At 45.1% G+C, this 22,407-nt stretch overlaps 1 long non-coding RNA gene across 1 annotated transcript; it reads left to right on the plus strand.

The window, feature by feature from the left end:
* Positions 1-16,702: 16,702 nt before the first annotated feature.
* LOC137539217 (uncharacterized) lies at positions 16,703-22,275 on the plus strand. The gene is made up of 3 exons (XR_011024967.1): positions 16,703-16,788; positions 20,833-20,937; positions 22,089-22,275. It is a non-coding gene; the product is annotated as an uncharacterized lncRNA (long non-coding RNA).
* The last annotated feature ends 132 nt before the right edge of the window (positions 22,276-22,407 follow it).

Consider the following 22,407-nt stretch of genomic DNA (forward strand, 5'->3'; position numbering starts at 1 on the left):
AACCTCCGTCCCAGTCTCAAGTCTTTTGCAGACTCCAAGAGGTTTTCCTCCAAAATTTCCCTGTATTTGGCTTCATCCATCTTCCCATCAACTCTGACCAGCTTTCTTGTCCCTGCTGAAGAGAAGCATCCCCAGAGCATGATGCTTCCACCGCCATATTTGACAGTGGGGATGGTGTGTTCTGAGTGATGTCCAGTGTTATTTTTCTGCCACACATAGCGTTTTGCATTTTGGCCAAAAACTTCCATTTTGGTCTCATCTGACCAGAGCACCTTCTTCCACATGTTTGCAGTTTGCCACAAGCCATGTGGGGGGACACAGCAAACTGGACGTCTTATGCTTTTCTGTTAACAATGGCTGTAATCTTGACTATAGGTGTTCATAAGTTCTTGCCTTTGTCCTTGACTATGTAATTTAATCTCAAGTGAGAGCTATAGTGGAAGTACATGTCTACAGTTAGTATTAGAGGATAATAGCTTTGTTAAAGTAAGTATCTTGTTGTTTGCACTAAATGGCACAGGCCTGTGCTACCAATAAAATCTTTTGTCCCTACAAAGATTTGTCGTCCTTGAGGTAAGCAACCTCAAACCTTTCTCGGTTTTAAACTGCTTTTAAACGCTTTTATATACCACCAGGGCGCCTCTTTAAACCATTTAGTGCATCCCTAACCCCCATACGATACCCGTGTGAGGGGTGGAGGCAGAACATATGTGGTTTACACCACGATGGACATCTGCCTCCCTTCTTTTTTCCAAGGAGAGCGACCGCATCCAGGTCCTTAGTGACCTCCCCGAGTGGAGTCGGGTTAATTGTCTCCACCTGCTTCCTGTGGTCGGTTGCCCCCTTGCAACCCACTCTTGTGAGTAGATTCTTATCTTCTACATTGACAATTTTGACTAAACATATTACACTATTGGGCTCCCGTGTTTTTTGTTTCCTGTGCCTTTTCCCCAGAAGGTGTCCTGACACCAATCATCCACATCTTGTTGTTTGGGAAAAAAATGGTTTTGTGGTTATTGTTCAAAATTTTTATACCCAGTATGACTGAGGAGCTTCAGATTTTAGCTGCTAGGGATTCAATGACTAATGCAAAAATTTTTTGGGAAAAAGAGAGCAGCCGTGTGGGGGTTTTAGGCTTTGAGTATATACTGTTCTTAAAGTAATGGCCCAGTCACCCTTACCTAAATCATACAAGGCTAGTTAAAGGAAACCTAAAGCAATTAAGCTCCTGGCCAGTGATGCTTGCAAATTTTCATCTAAGTAATTTTTCGCATCAAAAATCCTAATTTCAATTTGAGAAAAATGTTCACGTTTTCATGTTTTTTCGCAAAAACGCAGAAAAACTTGTATTTTTACAGCAAAAATGCAAAGAATTATAATTTTTTACCATGACTATTTTTCCGCAAATTCTTGTTTTCAATAGAATATTTATTCAAACAAATTTTTTTTCATTATTTTCGTGAAAATTAATCTGAAAACAATCTTGTAACCTGCGCCGACACCACGGAAATCCTCCACAAACGTTTGGATAAGAGAACCCAGCTAAGGTGCGGATGCACCCGTAGAGAGGAATTCCAACCGGCAGATGGAGCTGTGGAGTGTAGAGGAACAGATCCTGTGCACAGCCACAGATGCCAGTTAAGGATTGTACGTAATGGGGCAATACGGAGCAGGATAGTTTCTCTCAAGGGAGAGAGCACAGAGACAGAATGTATGTATGTCTACCAATCTAGTCGCTGCCCGGCGACGGTTGACATACAACAGCGAAAACCAAAGTGTGAACGTAATCGCAAGAGTGGCGATTGCCAACAGTGACACAAGACAGAGTAAAGGTTAAACACAGGAGCAGAGAGAAAGGCACAGCATATCATACAATGAGAATGTCAACGAAAATAACAAACGCAATACCTAAACGCGGTTAGGCGCAACAGCGACAAGCACGTTTACGGTGCGGTCTCCGCACGATAAGCGCAACAGAGACCATCACGCCACCCTGGCTAACGAATGAACACAAATGAACAAATAACAGGAACGCTTGCTAAACGACTGCCTTACCTCAGGCAAACGCAAGCGTTTGCTCCGGACAGACAGACGAACGGAAAACAGGAATAGGTCAGATAAGATCCACCGCTCTTCTGCCAGAGCGAGTGCGATCCGGGTTCAGGGACAGGACAGGAAAGATCCACTGCTCTTTCCGCCAGAGCGAGTGTGAACCAAGTACAGAAACAGAGCTAGCAGGATCCACTGCTCTTTTCCACCAGAGCAAGTGTGATCCAAGTACAGAAACAGAGCTAGCAGGATCCACTGCTCTTTTCCACCAGAGCAAGTGTGATCCAAGTGCAGAAACAGAGCTAGCAGGATCCACTGCTCTTTTCCACCAGAGCAAGTGTAATCCAAGTGCAGAAACAGAGCTAGCAGGATCCACTGCTCTTTTCCACCAGAGCAAGTGTGATCCAAGTACAGAAACAGAACTAGCAGGATCCACTGCTCTTTTCCACCAGAGCAAGTGTGATCCGAGTACAGGAATAGGCTTAGCAGGATCCACTGCTCTTTCTTCCAGAGCAAGTGCGATCCACACGGCAAGACAGACAGAAGGAGTAACCAGTAGCAACCACAGCTCTGGCTAGCACCTCTAAGACAGAACACAGAAGGAAGCACCGCCACTACCACTAGGGCGAATGCAATCCAGACAGATGGAGCAGCCAGTAGCAACCGCAGCTCTGGCCTACACTCCCAGACAGACAGAACGATTCCCTGTCGACCGCCACTGGCGACAAGGTAATCGATACAGAGAGGGAGAACAAGGCAATACAAGTAATACAACCTGACTGCACTAGAAGAAATGCCTAGTGCAGTCCCCAGAAATACTCTAAGATAATCTTTTAGCAAACAATAGCAAGGCTGACACTCCAGGAGTGTTTAGCAGTAACAAACCATCATGACCAGCAAAGGACTCTGGGAGAGCAAGGTATTTATACTGCAAGCCTTCAAATGAGGCAGGTAGGCAATTTGCATGGCAAGTGTATGCAAATTCCTCAGCAGAGCAACTCTGGAACTTGCAAAGCGAAGACAGGTCTCTTATCCAGAGACCTGCAGCCAACAGACTTAAGGAATGGTCAAACAGCTGTCTGCCTGTGCAGACAGCTGAGGTGATCATTACAAATCTTAGCATTTTTCGCTCTTCACTGCGTCCTGGCAATAGGAGCATGATCAAGGACAGAGGCACAGGGCGGCTTCAGAGGACTGTTAGGAACCCCAGGTAAGTTAAACTGTTTTTTTAAATCGCTGTAGGTTTCCTTTAAAGTGGAAGGAAACCCAGCATTTCTTCTTTGCTCTAATAGTTAATTTACAGCATATTATATGCAACCAGCATTTTTTACTAGAACAGCATTCAAGGGGTTACACACAGGACTTAGAAGTTCCCTGCCAGCAAAGCTAGAATCATCCGAACTTAGATAATGTTATCTTGTATTTAGTCGTATCAAGTGAGGAATGTAAATAAACACTTTTCTGACACTGTAGGCTCTGCTGAACAAAGTCAGACAATTTAGAAAGCATTTCATCTTAAGTTAGAAGATGAATAAAGCAGTTATAAATAAAATACAAAGTCAGCTCTCAGGGCAAAAAAGTGTATTTTGGGAATATATCATTTCTAAATGAATAATAATACTTATGCACAAAAGCAAATATGCTAACCGTATGGCATATAAAAAGTAGGACAACATGTTTTTATTGAATATTATGTCAGTGTTTTATACCACTTTAAGCAATTTTTTAAGGCCCATTCTGTGTCTAAAGACAAAAGACCATTTTGGACCACATTTTTTAATTAATATAACAGACAATATTTATTATCTTTCTGATAACATCTTAAGCTTTTCTGTAAAGGATTAATCCTTTTTGGTCTTTACCAATAAAAAGGGAGTTTATTTTGTACATTTCTTTATTTTGCATTCTACCTTATAGTATTAAGAGACAACCTCCAGATTCAGCTGTTTCAGATGTTATCTGTATTGGGATAAAGTTACAAAGGAAACTGATAACTCCACTTTTTATCTGCTGAAGCAAAAAGTTGTTGAATTTAGAGATGGCTCGAACCTCCGATTTTCGGCTTGCAAACTTTTGCAAACCGCATTAGACTTCAATGGGGAGGCGAACTTTGAAAACTAGAAACATTTATGCTGGCCACAAAAGTGATGATAAATATGTTTCAAGGGTTCTAACACCTGGAGGTGGGCATGGCGGAGTGGGATACATGCCAAAACTCCCCAGGAAAAATCAGGATTTGACGCACAGCAGCGTTTTAAGGGCAGAAATCAAATTTTATTGCTAAATTGGAGGCCTAAAGTGCTTTAAAACATCTTGCATGTGTATACATCAATTGTGGAGTGTAATTATACTGTACTGCTTCACACTGACACACCAAACTCACTGTGTAACGCACCGCACACAGCTGTTTGTGTTGTGACGGCCATGCTGGACTAGTAGCTGAATGACAGAACAACAGTGACTGAGTGTCCAGCTGATCGAATTTGGTCTGTCCACAATGAAGCAACGACCTTATTATCATGGGTGTGCCCCCCCGAGACACTCATATAGCCGGCGGTCATTGCTTCATTGTGATGTGCAAGCCCCTTCACCGCGGCAAGGTAACGATCACGAAGAGGAATTGACACATGTACATGCTTTTTGTGTTGTTGTTGCAGTGCAGCCAGAAAAATTAGGCAGGCATGTACACGCACAAGAAAAATTATTATAGTGGCCGCTGTAGCCTTAAAAATTCAGGAATCCGCCTGGAGTCCTGGACCCTGTTGGTGGTGGCGGAGAAGGCAGTCAAGCGGCCTGCAGCCAAAGGTGCTGTGTGGGGAGCGACTTAGTCTTGGGGCAGGCAGTCACACAGCGTGCAGGCAGAGATGCTGTGTGTGGGGACTGACTTAGTCTTTGGGAAGGCAGTAGCCCTCCGGTATCCATGTCTCATTCATTTTGATAAAGGTGAAGTACTGAACACTTTTGTGACTTAGGCGACTTCTATTCTCAATGACAATGCCTCCAGCTGCGCTGAAGGTCCTTTCTGACAGGACACTTGAGGCAGGGCAAGACAGAAGTTGGATGGCAAATTGTGACAGCTCTGGCCACAGGTCAAGCCTGCGCACCCAGTAGTCCAAGGGTTCATCGCTGCTCACAGTGTCTACATCCACACTTAAAGCCAGGTAGTCGGCTACCTGCCTGTCCAGGCGTTGGTGGAGGGTGGATCCGGAAGGGCTAAGGCGAGGCTTTGGACTAAAGAATGTCCACATGTCTGAAATCACCATGAGATCGCTGGTGTGTCCTGTCCTTGCCTGCGTGGACATGGGAGGAGGATTACTGGCAGTGGTACCTTTATTCCATTGTGCTGTGACATCACCTTAAATGCACTGTAAAGCATAGTTGCCAGCTTGTTCTGCATGCGCTTCATCCTTTCTGCATTCAGATGAGTTGGTAACATCTCCACCACTTTGTGCCTATACCGAGGGTCTAGTAGCGTGGCCACCCAGTACAGCTCATTCTTGAGTTTTTTTTATACGGGGGTCCCTCAACAGGCTGGACAGCATGAAAGACGCCATCTGCACAAATTTGGATCCAGATGTACTATCCATCTCCTCTTGCTTTTCCTCAGTCACGTCAGCAGTAGGAGAACAGAGGCGCCTGCAGGATAAAAGTAAAAACCTTTAACATTTGCTTGGAGGAAGCGGTGGACTTACCTTCATAAAGCAGACACGAAAAAACTGAGAATAATTACATACATTTTTTGTAAAGTACCCCTAGGAAGCAACGTGTTTCACAGGCTAGGCCCGCTTCATCAGGCAATAGGGTGGGGTCAAAACTGTAGACAGAAGATAACAAACATTGTTATAAAGATTGCTACAATATTTTTCAGTAGATCTTATACAAAAATTACTTTAGTAATATATTTAGGTGCACACTGTATCCTAGTAATGGTGCTCAATGTTATATAGGCCGTATTTGGAGGAGAAAAACATTAAAGTGCTCGTGCAGTGAAAAATAGGGATATCAGGACCTGGATTATATCCAAGGGTACAACCTAGGGCAATGACGTCAGGTAAGTTCTCCTCCTCCCCCCAGCCACGAACAATACCACAGGAACATTGAGCAGCACAAGCCCCCTGCGACGCCTGCTGCGGTTGTTCTTCTGCTGCCTCCTCCTTTAAAACAACACCTTCCTCATCATCTGAGTCTGACTCCTCTTCCCCACACGACTCTTCCTCCCCCTCCCCCCTCTGTGCTGCTGTTGAGGTGTTGAGGAAACATCTGGTTCTGATGAGAATTGATCCCACAACTCTTCCTCCTGTTCCTGTTCCTCTTTGTGCTCCTCCACAGATTGATCCACCACTCTATGCACGGCACGCTCCAGCAAAAAAGCATAGGGGATCAAGTCGCTGATGGCGCCTTCACTGCAACTCACCATGTTTGTCACCTCCTCAAACGACCGCATGAGCCTGCAGGCATTTCGCATGAGTGTCCAGTTCTTGGGCCAGAACATCCCCATCTCCCCAGATTGTGTCCTTCTACTGTAGTTGTAGAGATACTGGGTGATGGCTTTCTCCTGTTGTAGCAGGCGGTAAAACATGACCAGGGTCGAATTCCAGTGAGTCAGGCTATAACAAATCAAGCGTCTCACTGGCAAGTTGTTTCTCTGCTAAATGTCCGTAAAGCGTGCCATGGCAGCGTAAGACTGCCTGAAATGCCAACACAACTTCCTGGCCTGCTTCAGGACGTCCTGTAAGCCTGGGTACTTAGACACAAATCTCTGAATGATGAGATTCAGCACATGTGCCATGCAGGGAACGTGTGTCAGCTTTCCCAAATTCAAAGCTGAAATTAGATTGCTGCCGTTGTCACACACCACGTTGCCAATGACCAGTTGGTGCAGGGTCAGTCACTGATACACCTGTTTGTTAAGAGCAGCCAGGAGAGCTGCTCCAGTGTGACTCTCCCCTTTGAGGCAAGATATGTCTAAGATGGGGTGACACCGTCGTACCTGGCATGCAGCATAGGCCCTGGGGAGCTGGGGCTGTGTAGCTGGAGAGGAGATTGCTGCACCAGTAGAGTTGAACTGCCACTCAGCCGAGGAGGACGACGACAGTGAAGAGGATGTAGCAGGAGGAGAGGAGGTGGCAGCAGGTCTCCCTGCAAGCCATGGAGGTATCACAAGTTCTGCTGCACAGCCACGTACTCCCTGCTTGCCATCGGTCACCAGGTTGACCCCAATGGGCTGTGTAAGTAATGTACCTGCCCTGACTGTGCTTGGCAGACCAGGCATCCATGGTCAGATAGACTCTTGACCCAACGCTGTGTGCCAGAGATGACACCACTTGCCTCTCAACTTCATGGTACAGTTTGGGTATCGGCTTTTTTGAGAAATAATTGCGGCCTGGCACTATCTTCCACAGCAGTGTCCCAATGGCCACAAATTTTCGGAAGGCCTCAGAGTCCATCAGCTGGTATAGTAACAGCTGGCGAGCTAACCGTTCCACCAAGCCAGCTGTCAAACGCCGGGCAAGGGGGTGACTGCCAGACATTGGCTTCTTCCGCTCAAAGATTTCCCTCACGAACACCTGGCTGCTACTGTGGACAGAGGAGAGGAGCAGGAACCGCTCAAGGTGAGAGGCGAAATAGAGGAGGGTGGCTGTGATTGTAAAGGTGCAAGGGAGAAAGTGGCTGAAGATGATGCACCTGAAGGAGGAAGAGGAGAAGGAGTGTGGCTTTTCTTTTGTGTGCTGCTTTTCCTCAGGTGGTCTTCCCATTGCAGTTTGTGCCTTTTCAGCATGAGCCTTCATAAGGCAGTTGTCCCTACGTGGGTGTTGGCCTTTCCACGGCTCAATTTTTGGAGGCAGAGAGAACAGATGGCATTGATCTGATCTACACCAGACACACAAAAAAATGTCCAAACCGCTTAGCCCCCCTGGGGTGTGGGCACTATGGTGGCCTCAGCAGCTGATGTTGAAGGGCATGTTGGCTTTCTGTCAATAGGTGCAACTTGTATTCTCCTACTCCTCTCTGACTCCCCCTCTGAACTGTCCCCCTGTTTATCTCCTCTATTGGGAACCCATGTGGCATCCATATCCTCATAATCATCCTCCCCAGCTTTGCTTGCCTCAGACACCTCATAAACTGCACCAACAGCAGGTACTTCATCATCCTCCTCACACGTTACGTCCATAGTGTCGCCGCCTAACTCAGACATATGAGGTGGTGTAACTTGCTTAGCGCCTTCATGTGGTTGTAACAAGAATGGCTGTGCATCAGTGATTTCCCCACCAAATAACTCCTGCGAAGTGTCAAATGCAGCGGATGTGGTGCTAGTAGTAGCACTGGTGGCTGCGGAAGATGAGGTATTCTGTGTTAAATAGTCAACCACGTCCTGACAATCTTGGGAGTTGATGGGATGTGCCTTCTTCTGAGCACTGTACTTTGGGCCCGGGCCACACGAAATCAGCATGACCTCGAACAGACCTGCCGGGTGGCCTGCCTCTGGGTCTGCCTCTGCCTCTACCTGTTTTGCCCATATCGGGGGGAATGAAGTGAAAGGTATGCACTGACTTGACTAATACAATGTGCAGTCACACAGGTGCAGTGAAAGGTATGCAGTGACTGGTATTACAATACAATGTGCAGCTGTCATACAGGTGCAGTTAACAGGTATGCTCGGAGTATTACGCTGTGTGCGGTCACACAGGTACTGTGAACAACTATGCAATGACTGGTATTACAAATGTGCACCTGTCACACACAGACAGGTATCGGACAGGCACAGTGAAACTGCGTGCGCTCACGTAGGTAGGTGGGTGCACTGAACAACAGGTAGGTATATGCAGTGGTGGGTATTACAAATGTGCACCTGCCACACACAGACAGGTACCAGACAGGCACAGTGACACTGCGTGCCATTAGGTAGGTAGTAGGTGGGTGCACTGTGAACAGGTAGGTAGGTATATGCAGTGGTGGGTATTAAAAATGTGCACCTGTCACACACAGACAGGTACCGGACAGGCACAGTTACACTGCGTGCGCTCACGTAGGTAGGTGGGTGCACTGAAGGGAACAACAGGTAGATATATGCAGTGATGGGTATTACAATGTGCACCTGTCACACACAGACAGGTACCGGACAGGCACAGTGACACTGCGTGTGCTTACGTAGGTAGGTGGGTGCACTGTGAACAACAGGTAGTTATATGCAGTGATGGGTATTACAAATCTGCACCTGGCACAGTAGCAATTACCACGAAGGGGCCAAAGGCCAGCTGCAACTGAGTAACAGGGCTGTATATAATGCAAGTGGGCCACACAAAAAAAAATAGATCACAAGAACAAGATTAGCTCTCAAAAGAGCTGTTGAGTGGTGCTTTCTAAGCAATAAGAATCAGCAAGGAGCAAGCTAACAAGCCTACAAGAGCCTAACTAAGCTTTCCCTATATCTCTCTCTGCAGCAGCTTTTCTAATTACTGCAGGCACACGAGTGAGTGAAAAGCCTGATGCTGCCTGCCATTTATAAGGGGGGGTGGGGCTTCAGGAGGGAGTATAGCCTGATTGGCTACAATGTGCCTGCTGACTGTGATGTAGAGGGTCAAAGTTGACCCTCATGATGCACTATGGGGGCGAATCAAACTTCCGGTAAAGTTTGCGGTTCTCCGCGATCGCGAACCCCAGAGGTTCGCCGGTTCCCAATTGTCGGCGAACCGTTCGGGCCATCTCTGGTTGAATTTCCTAAAATATCCGGGAAATTGTTTTAGTAAATTAGATTCCTGCATTTATATTGCGATGGGTTTACATTTCTGATAATCTGGGAATGCTCCTCTATGTGTGGAAGGGGAATTAAACCTTCTACCGGTATTTGATATTATATTAAACATTCAGTTTTCAATGATGATTTCTCAAATGAGCTCATTAGCACAGAATGAAATAAATGCTAAATCATTTATGTACCTTGTGCACTTTTCCAAACTGCTAGCTTTCCAAACAACAACATCACATTTTAAGCAAAATATCATGCAGTGTGCTACCTTATCAATATTTTGGGGGTGCAATCCCCATTAGGGTAACCAGATCAGGGTACTTCAGTCTAGGTTGTGAGCTTCTTTGAGGGACAGTTCTGCTGGGAATACACAGAGCGATTCTGGCACTCGATTCTGCGCCCGATCGTTTTGCCCGCTCGATTCTCTTATCTTCCGCTTGTTTTTCTTATCTTTTTTTCAATTCACTTCAATGACAAATCGAGTGGCAAAATGATCAAAAGGTGATCAGACAGGTCGGAAATTATCTATCTAACCATCTTATCAGCTCAGAATCGAGTCATGTATTCCCAGTATTAGTGACATAACTAATGTGCTCTGCAGAGCTGTGTACACAGGTTAGATTAAACTCGGCTAAGGTGGCTGATAATAATGACCACCTCTGCTAAAAATGTAGTATATGTACAGATGCTCCTGATATCCCGTGACACTTTGGCCAGCGACCATCCTGGCAGATCAATTTGGCCATGCGCTGGCATTGTTCTACCCACTCACCCTTTCTGGTGTGGCGTGCACCTCATGCACCACTCTGTCAGTCCTCCCCCCTTCCCCCGACCACATAACACCAGAAGATGTTGCTAGCTTGCATGTTAGCAAATCATCTGCACAGCCTTAGCCTTGCAATGTCACTTGCGGGATCCCCCTCCCTGACAAGTGACATACCTGGTACATGTGTATAAGGCTTGACGCACTGCTGAAGATGTCATTGTTATATAACATAATCATCATCATTAGAAGAATAATAAAAATAGATCTTAGAAAACAATAAAGGACACGACACTCAATAGGCTGTAACAGCAACAAGCTGTATTGAAGCTCAGTGAATACACAACTTGTGGAGCCCTTCCTTTCTATGTATTGGCTTGACAGGAGTGGTGTACCTGTCAGATGCCAGGCACCGGCTGGCCGGTTATTATCCGGTTTCTTTGCCTATGGTCTGCAGTCATTTGTTTTGGCTTTAAAGGGACTCTGTAACAAAAATTACATATAGTTTTCTACCATCCTACAAGTTCCAAAACCTATTCTAATGTGCTCTGGCTTACTGCAGCACTTTCTACTATCACCATATCTGTAATAAATCAGCTTATCTTTCCCCTGTCGGACTTGTCGCCCTGTGTCTGGAAGGCTGCCAAGTTCTTCAGTGTTGTGGTTCTGCTATTCACGCCCCCCTCCAGGCCCCTCTATGCACACTGCCTGTGTGTTATTTAAATCAGGGCAACTTCTCTCTCCTCTTATCTTTTACAAGCTGGATAAATTGTTCTCTGAGCTGGCTGGGCTTTCACATACTGAGGAATTAGACACAGGCAGAGCTGTTTGCAGGAAGAAAGGATCAGCCTGTCACTTCAGTGCATGAGAGCTGCAGGGGGAAAAAACACACAAATGATCTCTTGAGATTCAAAAGGAAGGCTGTATACAGCCTGCTTGTGTATGGATGTATTTTCTATGTGTGGACATAGTGTACATCAACCTTCTTCCTGCTTTGGTGGCCATTTTGTTTGTTTATAAACCAACTTTTTAAAACTGATTTTAACCACTTTTAATGCGGCGGGGAGCGGCGAAATTGTGACAGAGGGGAATAGGAGATGTCCCATAACGCACTGGTATGTTTACTTTTGTGCGATTTTAACAATACACATTCTCTTTAAAAATAGATCTTAGTGAAGGTAGAAATACATTTGTGCAAATGTTTAACATCACATATGCCTTTACAGGTCCTCCCCCAAAACCAGTGGATATTAGTAAAAAAAAATGTGATATAGGAGCCCTGACCTATCAAGTCTCTCCAAATTCTATATATTGTATATATTTATCCTCTATCAAAAGTGGTCACACAGTTACTGCCTGAACTTCTTTTATTTTAACTTATCAAAGTTCATAGAGATTAGTGAAAATATCTGGTTTTATATCTTAATGTAGATGCACAGCATTTTCGTTTCAAAAAGGTGAGAAGTAGTTCAGGACATTTTCCAGTTTTCTTATGGACAGCACAAGCTCACCTGCTATACCTGGGCTTCCATCCAACAGGAACAGGGTCACACAGTGCTCAGGTGGATGGGATGTTCCTGAAGACCATCAGTGACCACAATTTAGCTGGCTTAGTAGATCTACTTGGTAGGGCTAAATGAGAAAGGATGTGAAACTTCCATTTCCATGGCTCTTCTTCCTTCTTCCAACAGGGTCACACAGTGCTCAGGTGGATGGGATGTTCCTGAAGACCATCAGTGACCACAATTTAGCTGGCTTAGTAGATCTACTTGGTAGGGCTAAATGAGAAAGGATGTGAAACTTCCATTTCCATGGCTCTTCTTCCTTCTTCCAATGGTTGTCAGCTATAAGTTCATTTGTCGTGCTGGAAGCTGAGTGAAAAATGGAATCCTCATCCTCTGCAGTATCATGGTTAATAACTGAAACGTTGTGTATTGTTGTTGGAAATAAGAGACAGTGCTTGGACTGCGCTGCGGCGGATTCCACATTCAAAACAGCAGAGGCATTACAACACATGTCTGGTGTGGCTGGGACTGATAGTCCACACAGGTTCAGAAGGACGCGTGCGCACGCGGAGAGGCAGAGCATTTATGACGGCCAGAGGGGTGTCAGCTGACCGGCCTGGCAATTCCTTCAGTTCTCATTGGTCCAGCACTTAGGGGAGGTGCAGGTGAGCGCTGATGTATATATACTGGGAGCTGGTCATTCCTCTGGTGTCTGGCGTTGCGATCACTACGTGGTAGCACTCAGACCCTGTCAGTATCTGTGTTATATTAGACCAGTTTCCTAGGTGTTGATGATCAAGGAGCTCACACCTTAGTCTAGGAATTCTGTCAGTATCTGTGTTATTATCTAGACCAGTTTCCAAGGTGTTGATGATCACGGAGCTCATACCTTAGTCTAGGAAATTCTGTTATCTATTGTGTTATTATCTAGACCAGTTTCCTAGGTGTTGATGATCATGGAACTCACACCTTAGTCTAGGAATTGTTGATTATTTGTTATGACCTTCTGCTTTCCTGACCATTCCTCTGATGTCTGATTTTGTACCTTTGTCATTCTGATACTCTGTTACTGAACTCGGCTAGTCCTTGGATTCCGCATCTGTCTCCTGTCTCTGTAACTCACCTGTCAGTCTGTTGCCAACCTGGCCTATCCGACCTCGAGAACTATTTCTCCTGTTGGGAAATAGTTCACAGACCTGTCAGTGACACTTCTCCTTTGGTGTCACTCACTCTCTGATCCTTCCTCTCAGCCTGGCTCCGCCCCTTGGGGAGCCTCAGGAAGGAATCTGTTCTCACGGCAGTACCTCCTACTGTCTCGCACCCACTGTAAGGGTGCTCTCCTAAAAGTATTACTGTTGCACCAAACACTCATATATTACTCAGGTGTCCAGAGGTTAGAGATATATCTGATTATCGGTGATACTGCAGATCATCTATAATCGGGTATATATCTGCATTCTCGGTGATACTGCAGATCACCGGTAATCAGATCCTCTCTGTTACACCGAACGTTACAATTCCTAAAAGAATTGGGAACTCTAGTTTGCAAAGGCGCTCATTACCAAATACTGGAAAGGAGGTCAGATCCCTACTTTGAAGGAATGGTGTAACTACATGAATAATACACTGAGAAGGCAGGAAGAAGAGAAATTAGGAGAGGGTGTTAGAGTAGAGGAATTTAGAGAGACCTGGGGAAAAATATTGCATGAATGGAGAAATGACAAGGAATAGAGCTCAAATACAGATAGGTGGTTTAATTACCCTAACCAAGATTCTCTCTCCAGGCCTCCACACAGTGAATAAGGTGGGCGATATTGGGAGTAACAGGCAGACTGCAGTGGGTAGTACGCGGCAGCATGATACTATGGAGGATGTGCTCTGGGGTTCCCTGTTTCCAAATGGGGTGGGGGGAGGGGGGGGGAGTGAGATTGTCGGGATGAGTCTGGTCAATTAATGGATGGATGGATGCTTGAAGTGGGAGTTTGATTGGATGAAGTGGCTGCGTCCCATGAGACGGCATCTCATGAGAGAGATGGCGTCCCATGAGACGGTATCGCATGAGAGAGATACATGGGTATCTGTGCATTTAATTGCATGATTTTAGAAGAACATAAAGGTTCGTGCGCGGATTCACTTTTTTGCCCGAGCCCCTCTTTATGAGAAGAACCCTCACCTCCAATTTGGGACATTACTTGGGTATTCTATTGTAGAAAGGTTGTTAGGTGGGGGTGGGGTTGTTAGGTGGGGCGAAGACTGAAATCTAGGCTTGGGTTGAGGTACAAGCGGATTCGTTGAGAAGTTTGGGGAGAACTCGGGCGAGGAAGGGTACTGCGTAGGGGCCAAGGGGAGAAAAATTTGGGTTGGGGGCAGAATGCATAATTTATAATCTGCATGTAGAGTATATAAATTACCTATTTTTAGATATTTGGTTTGGCTTTGTTATTTCCCTTATTGATGCTTTAACTACAAGAATTAATAATAATAAAAGGAAAGAAAATAAATAAGGAAAATTGAACGATGATGCGAACCATACCCAATGATGGGAGTGCTTTAATGAAGCTAATTTTTCTCTTGGGTACAGTACCGTGGGTACGCTGAGTTTGAAAAAAACAAATATATGGTAGCCCATAGACCCTATTAACTGTTCCCTTAGTCCTCTTCCTCCTTCCCCCCGGAGGGAGGAGGGTCTCGTCTTTCAGGGAATTGTAGTATTTCAAAAGCCAGCTTACATACCTTGGATGGGAATTGAACCCAGGTCTGAGTGAGTGGTAGGTAGCTCACTTCACCACTATACAACCACCAACACTACATGCTGAAGCCAGCCTAGCATGTACTATTATGATATATCCAAGAGAAAAATTAGCTTCCTTAAGGATTTGTAGCATGTCAAAAGCCAACTCACATTGGCCGGGAATAGAACCCAGGCCAAACGCTCTGTAGGCTGCTATCCTAACCATTATACCACCAACATAACACACTACAATGCTACATGCTGAAGCCAGCCTAGCATGTACCATTATGATATATCCAAGAGAAAAATTAGCTTGCTTAAGGATTTGTAGCATGTCAAAAGCCAACTCACTTTGGCCAGGAATAGAACCCAGGCCTACCGCTCTGTAGAGAGAGAGAGATTATTTTTCTCTTGGGTGTATCATAATGGTACATGCTAGGCTGGCTTCAGCATGTAGCATTGTAGTGTGTTGTGTTGGTGGTATAATGGTTAGGATAGCAGCCTACCGAGCACTAGACCTGGGTTCAATTCCTGGCCAATGTGAGTTGGCTTTTGACATGCTACAAATCCTTAAGCAAGCTTATTTTTCTCTTGGATATATCATAATGGTACATGCTAGGCTGGCTTCAGCATGTAGTCTTGGTGGTGGTATAGTGGTGAAGTGAGCTACCTACCACGCACTCAGACCTGGGTTCAATTCCCAGCCAAGGTATGTAAGCTGGTTTTTTAAATACTACAATTCCCTGGAAGACGAGGGGAGGAAACAGGTTATCAGGCAGAAATTAGTTAGGTGGGGAAATACATTTGTATTCCGTAAAATTTTCCGTAAACATTTTCCGCGGAATTCCGTTTTACAGCTATAGCAATTCCGTTCCGTCATATCGGAACCGGAATTACCAAATTCTGCCCAGAATCGCGGAATCCAGCGACCATCCCTAGATTTGACATCCTTGCCCATATGCAATTGACTTTTTCTCCTGCTTTTTCTTCTAGATGATATTTCCAAACCTTGTCATAAAATGCCATTTAAACCAACAGCAAGCAAGCAAATACTCAAAATAATTTTGATAGCACCCTGTAACCTTCTTTTGGGTACTTTTTCAATTGTAAAATGCTGAAAAGATATTTTAAAGATAAAAAGGATCTCATAGGAAATAATTCAGGAGAAAAAGATAATTGCATGTGGGCGCATGTCTTTAGGATCTTCATTTTGAAATGTAAAGGGGCACTATGGCTAAATTCTTCTTATATTCTCATTTAATATAAAATATGTGCAATTGTGGCAATGTGTAAGACTTGTATTGTGGCTGAATAAAACTCTGCTTCAATATTGCTTTACCCTAAATCAGTGCTGGAGTCCCGTAGCCAGAGAAAGCTAAGCGACGCTGAACCAGCACATTCCATTCTGCAGGAGGAGGCTGCCTTATCAGTCGTTTCATCTGAAGTTGTAATCTCCCCCTTTGATGTATCGGGAGAGGTTTCACCCAACGTCTAACTGCACATTAGTGCTGTTACAGCTCCTCTGATCTGCCATACGTCTCAGGACAATGACTTACGGCTCTGATGAAAAAAATGCTCCCGGCTGAGGCCCCCCTTCAGAGACACAAGCAGGACACTGGCTACACAGCACTTGCATGTGCTGAATCAAGACGCTGAAATCCTGTGCATAAGAGAAGCTGGTCTCCATGGCAACTGACAACAAGTGCTGTGTAGCCAGTGTCCTGCTTGTGTCTCTGAAGGGGGGCCTCAGTGGGGAGCATTTTTTTCATCAGAGCCGTAAGTCATTGTCCTGAGACGTATGGCAGATCAGAGGAGCTGTAACAGCACTAATGGGCAGTTAAACGTTGGGTGAAACCTCTCCCGATACATAAAAGGGGGAGATTACAACTTCAGATGAAACGACTGATAAGGCAGCCTCCTCCTGCAGAATGGAATGTGCTGGTTCAGCGTCGCTTAGCTTTCTCTGGCGACGGGACTCCAGCACTGATTTAGGGTAAAGCAATATTGAAGCAGAGTTTTATTCAGCCACAATACAAGTCTTACACATTGCTACAATTGCACATATTTTATATTAAATGAGAATATAAGAAGAATTTAGCCATAGTGTCCCTTTACGTATATGACTTGCAGCCATTCTCTATGCCCCCTCCCAACCACTGATATGTGACTTGGGAGTCAAATTAGTCACATTACACATAAGCTGTTGTAGGCTTTCAACAGAGCTGGAGTCCCAATCGCTCGCATCACATTGGAAACTCCCCCCACAAGCTATAACCCCCCCACCACCACCACCACCCACAAAAAAGAAAAAATGATGCATCAGTGTTTTATATTAACTCTATACTACTACCAGCTAAAGGGAAGAGGAAACCGACCTTGTTGTCTTCTTCCCTAAGGGTCCTTTTCCACTGAGAGCGATTTGCTTCAAATTTCAAAATGCTAGTGATTTTTAAATTGCTAGGGTTGCTACTTTAACATAGAAATCGTGAAAAGTATTTTCCACTATCGCGATTCAATTTTATCTGTAAATTGCGTTCACTTTTTTGGAGCGATTTTACCTGCGATTGAGCCTCATATTAAGAGATAAATGCAAAATCACAATCACATAACAAAATTGATGAAAAATCACAATCGCATGCGTTTGTGTTTTCCTACCGCAACTGCTAGTGGAAAAGGGCCCTTATTGGCATCTGTCAGGCCCGTTTCTAGGGTCATGCGGCCGCCCTGAGTGCTGAGGAAAGGGAGGGGGAGCCGCAGCCACGGGGATGACGAACCAATCTGACCTCTCCCGCCCTCCCTCTCCCGGGCCGCCCTCCATGCTCCCCCCTCCGCTGCAGACTGCAGAGTGAGCACAGTGAAGCGCTGTGTAGAGCAGCAACTCACCTCCCTGGTTCCAATCGCCGATCACTTGCTGCTGGTCTCCTGTTCTGCATAGCCATGTATACACACTATACTTCCTATTTAGCAGGAAGTAGAGTGTGTATAAGCGGATATGCATAGGACGAGACCTGTGGGCGGCAAGTGATCGGCGATTGGAACCAGGGAGGTGGGTTGCTGCTCTATACAGCGCTTCCCTGCGCTCACTCTGCAGTCTGCAGCAGAGGGGGGAGCATGGAGGGCGGCCCGGGAATGGAAGTGAGGGAGAGGTTGGGTCGCCCTACCCGCAGCTGACCCCCCTTTCCATTATGGGGGGGGGGGGGGGGGACCTATCTATCTAACCTACATTGTGAGTACCTATCTAATCTATACTGGGGGCAGCTACCTATCTAACCTGTACTGAGGGCACCTACCTATCTAGCCTTTACTGGGGACACCTACCTATGTAATCTATTCTGGGGCACCTACCTATGTAACCTACACTGGGGCCAGCTACCTATCTAACCTATACTGGGGGCACCTACTTATCTAACCTGTACCTGGGGATTCTACCTATCTAGCCTATACTGGGGGCACCTACCTATCCAACTTATACTGGGGCACCTACATCTCTAACCTATACTGGGGGCACCTACCTATCTAACCTATGCTGGGGGCAACTATTCTGGCTACCTAAATTGGAGACCCCCACCTATCTAACCTATACTGGGGGCAACTATACTGGCTACCTATACTGGAGGCACCTACCTGGCTAACCTATACTGGGGACACCTACTTATCTAACCTGTACCTGGGGATTCTACCTATCTAACCTATACTGGGGGCACCTACCTATCCAACTTATACTGGCGGCACCTACCTATCCAACTTATACTGCGGGCACCTACCCATCTAACCTATACTGGGGGCACCTACCCATCTAACCTATACTGGGGGCACCTACATCTCTAACCTATACTGGGGGTACCTACCTATCTAACCTATGCTGGGGGCAACTATCCTGGCTACCTGGCCACGGCGGGAGGGGGGGGGGGTGCAATTTTTACACCCTCGCCCTGGGTGCATTTTAGCCTAGAAGCTGCCCTGGCATCTGTACTGTACTATATATATATATATATATATATATATATATATATATATATATATATATATATATATATCCTATATAATAATCCTAAAGTGTCTCTGCATCCCCTGTCCCTGTGTCCTTGCGTTTGCGCTACTGCGCATGTGCAGCACGGACCGCTGTTGAGACAGGAGAAGGACGCAACAGGGGGCCGGGCGAACAATGCTTCAAAACTGCTTTTATAGGTGTGTGGGTGTGTGTGGGTGTTTTTTTTTTTTTTTTATTCCCCAGCAGCATTTCTACTTTAATTTTCCCATCACCCATTCGTAATTTCATCAGATCTCTCGGCCTGCACTCTATAATACATATGAATGATTGGAAATATTATGATAGTTTGTGATCAGTATAAACACAGCTCGTGTCCAGGTCACCACCAGTGGGTTATGCAATTTCCTCATGCAAATATTATTAGCTGCTTACCGTGAAAGATCTACTCTTCTGCTTTTGTGTTTGCGCGCTTAGTAAAATTTACAGGGCTGTCATTTGAGATGCAGATTGCAAATCATGGAACAATACAGTGTAATGTGGCATTAGATGTGTGAGCTGAGTATTGTTAGATACAGCCTGCTGTGAAGAAAAATGAATTCATGCTCTGTTTATGTAATCCTAAAGTCATTTATATACCAAAATTAGTATTGCTGCCACATAAACCACAGTGTGATTGTTTTTTTTCCTTCCTCTCATCTTTTGCTGCCTTTAGAAGGCTTGCTGTTATAAAATGAAATCTGACATGAATACCTGTGCTGCCATTTCTGATTTCCATTACTATTTCTGGCCTGACTGCTGGACGAACCTTTGTCTTTAGACTGATTTACTAAGGTTGTCTAAGGCTGGGCTACTCTTGAGAACACGTGATCCATTAAAAAAAAAAAGTGAATAAAGGCAAGGAAAGAAGTGAAAATAGAGCTTACAACACCTGCTAGAATTAAAGCCTAACTAAGTACCAAATTAAACAAAGCGAATTCTAAAGGTAGCCATACATCTAGCAATGATGGGCAGATTCAACCAAGAAACAAATCTCTCTCTAATCAAATCTGATTAGAGAGAGATCTGTCAGCTGCCCATACACCGCAGGCCGATTCCCAATCAATGTCATGCTGAAATCGATCCAGAATTGGCCTTGTGAAGCTGCATCCACTGGCTCACCTGTCCGACACCTCCCCCCCCCCACAATATATAATGTGCCCCCCGGTTCCCAGTGCTCTCTGTATATTACCTGTCCATGGCCGCCACTGCCTCGGGATTTCTCCGCCATTCATACACGTGCTCCATGTGGTCGCCTAGTAAGGTGGCTTGTGTATGACATCACACATGCTATGGTACTAGGCAACCACTTGGGACGCGTGTATGGATAGCGAAGGGAGCCTGGAGCCATCGGAGGACAAGCGGGGCCATGGACAGGTAATGTATAGAGTGCACTGGGCACCAGGGGGGCACATTAAACATTAGGGGCCAGCATCGGGGTTTCGACACATGTGTCGCTTGTCCCGATATCGCCTGCTGTTACTGCCTTGCACCTGATTGAGCAAGTCAGCTCTACATCGCGCAGCATGTCTGACTTATTAATGTGACCAATTTCGGGCCAAATTGGGTTGCATTGTCGGTTGGGCATGCACTTGGCAACACAGATTTTCATCTGATTCTGATTATAATAATTGAATCGGATGGTTGATAGGCCACCAAGTCACCTGATGTATGGCCACCTTTACAGCAATGAGGCTGACAAGTGAATATAAACCATGTATGAAAGCAAGGGAGTGGCAGGATACTGTTTTTGTGGTCCAGATATGGGCATATGGGATATCAGACTGGGCAATAATTATAGCTAAAAATCAACATTTTTTACCCTTGCAAAAACACAAGATGGGGCATCTACAAACGTTCAACAGTGGTCTTTTATGCAGCACAATTATCAAACAACTTTTGTTGTAAAACAAGTTGAAACAACCCCAAAAAAAGTTGCTTGCTGTTGTTCACAAAACTAATGAGACTGATAAGTTCTTGAGAGATGATATCTGGCCTTTGTGTGTACAGTATATAACTGAACTCAGCAACCTACACTGTGGGAGCCGTACATGGAGAAGGACTGAAAACCTCTATGAGCTACAGGAAGGCTAGAAGACGCCACCTGGAGGCTTGGTAAGCATGGAATGCTGTGGGGGATGGGGGCTCTTTCTATTAAATAGGGCAATTTTTTACATTAAATAGGTAGGAGATCCAAAGTGACCCTCTACACCTATTTACCTGGACGTGACAAGGCATCTGGACTCCGAGATTCCAACATAAGCCTTCCAGGACATATACCTCCCAATTTCCTCCTTTGCAGATGTGTGAAAATTTTTTGACTGCACTCAGACCAAAGGGGGCTGAATACTTACGCACACCCCACTTTGCAGTTATTTATTTGTAAAAAATGTTTGGAATCTTGTATGATTTTCGTTCCACTTCTCACACTTTGTATCTGGTCTTTCACGTGGAATTCCAATAAAATTGATTCATGGTTGTGGCAGTAATGTGACAAAATGTGGAAAACTTCAAGGGGGCTGAATACTTTTGAAAGCCACTGTACTGTACACTCATCACCAAAGGTGCTGCAAACTACCAAAAATGTTTAAAGTATACTCGAACTGAAGCTTAGGTACAAAATAATACTTCCTAATAATGCCTCAAGATGCTCTTATGTCCCCGTAGCTGAGCACACTCCCCTCCCGAAGAAGCTGAGCGCACCTCCCTCCCGAAGATTAGCGACAAGTTATTGTTGCTAATCGTATTGCAGCGTGCAGCTCCTCTTCCTGATTCATGGATGCAAAGGTAGACCTGTGAGTCCTCCTGCGCATGTGCAGTAAGCCCAAACCATGGTCCCCACGCATTCGCGGGTGGGCTTGCGCTCGTACTGCACAGCCATGACTCAGGAAGAGGAGCTGCATGGCCTCGATGTGGAGGGGGCCACGCTCATAACATGGGGACTGCGGACCATCGAGGGAAGCCTCAATAGGATCCTGAGGCTTTCCTCTCTTCATGGTAATTGCCTAATTTGAACCTGAATTGTGGCTAGGGTTTACTTTTAACATTGTAAGATTTCCAGTAGGGCCCAAAATATGACACAAAGAGCAGTACATCCATGGTCATCTGTGAAAATACATTTTTACTGTTGTCTCACCTATTTTGTTGAAAATTTAGGTTTGCTTTAGGACTTGTAAACTTCTTAAACCAACTAAATAAATGAATTACTATACTTAATCTTCTCTTATAAGTCAGAGATTAAACTTTGCATTATTGTTTTGTGTTAGAAGCCTACAGGACCACTTTAAAAAATGGATGTACAATGGCTCTGCTATCTATCACTCTTCCTCTGCATATTCATCGTTCAGCAACCCAGCACAATTAATGACAGGCTTTTAAACCAGCAAGCAGATTTACAAGAGCACAAGAAGGGGAAGAATTCTTTAAGGCTACAGCTTGTCAGAGATACAATTTTTCATGGTGCGACTTCTTAAAAACGTATAATATACATATAATTAAAACAAATTCCCCACACTGGTATTTAATGAAATGAACTGTGAAAAGTGATTAAAATGAACTCTACAGAAGTTTGTTTGCATAATTGGG

This window comes from Hyperolius riggenbachi, chromosome 11 (assembly GCF_040937935.1).
Source record: "Hyperolius riggenbachi isolate aHypRig1 chromosome 11, aHypRig1.pri, whole genome shotgun sequence".
Lineage (NCBI taxonomy): Eukaryota > Metazoa > Chordata > Amphibia > Anura > Hyperoliidae > Hyperolius > Hyperolius riggenbachi.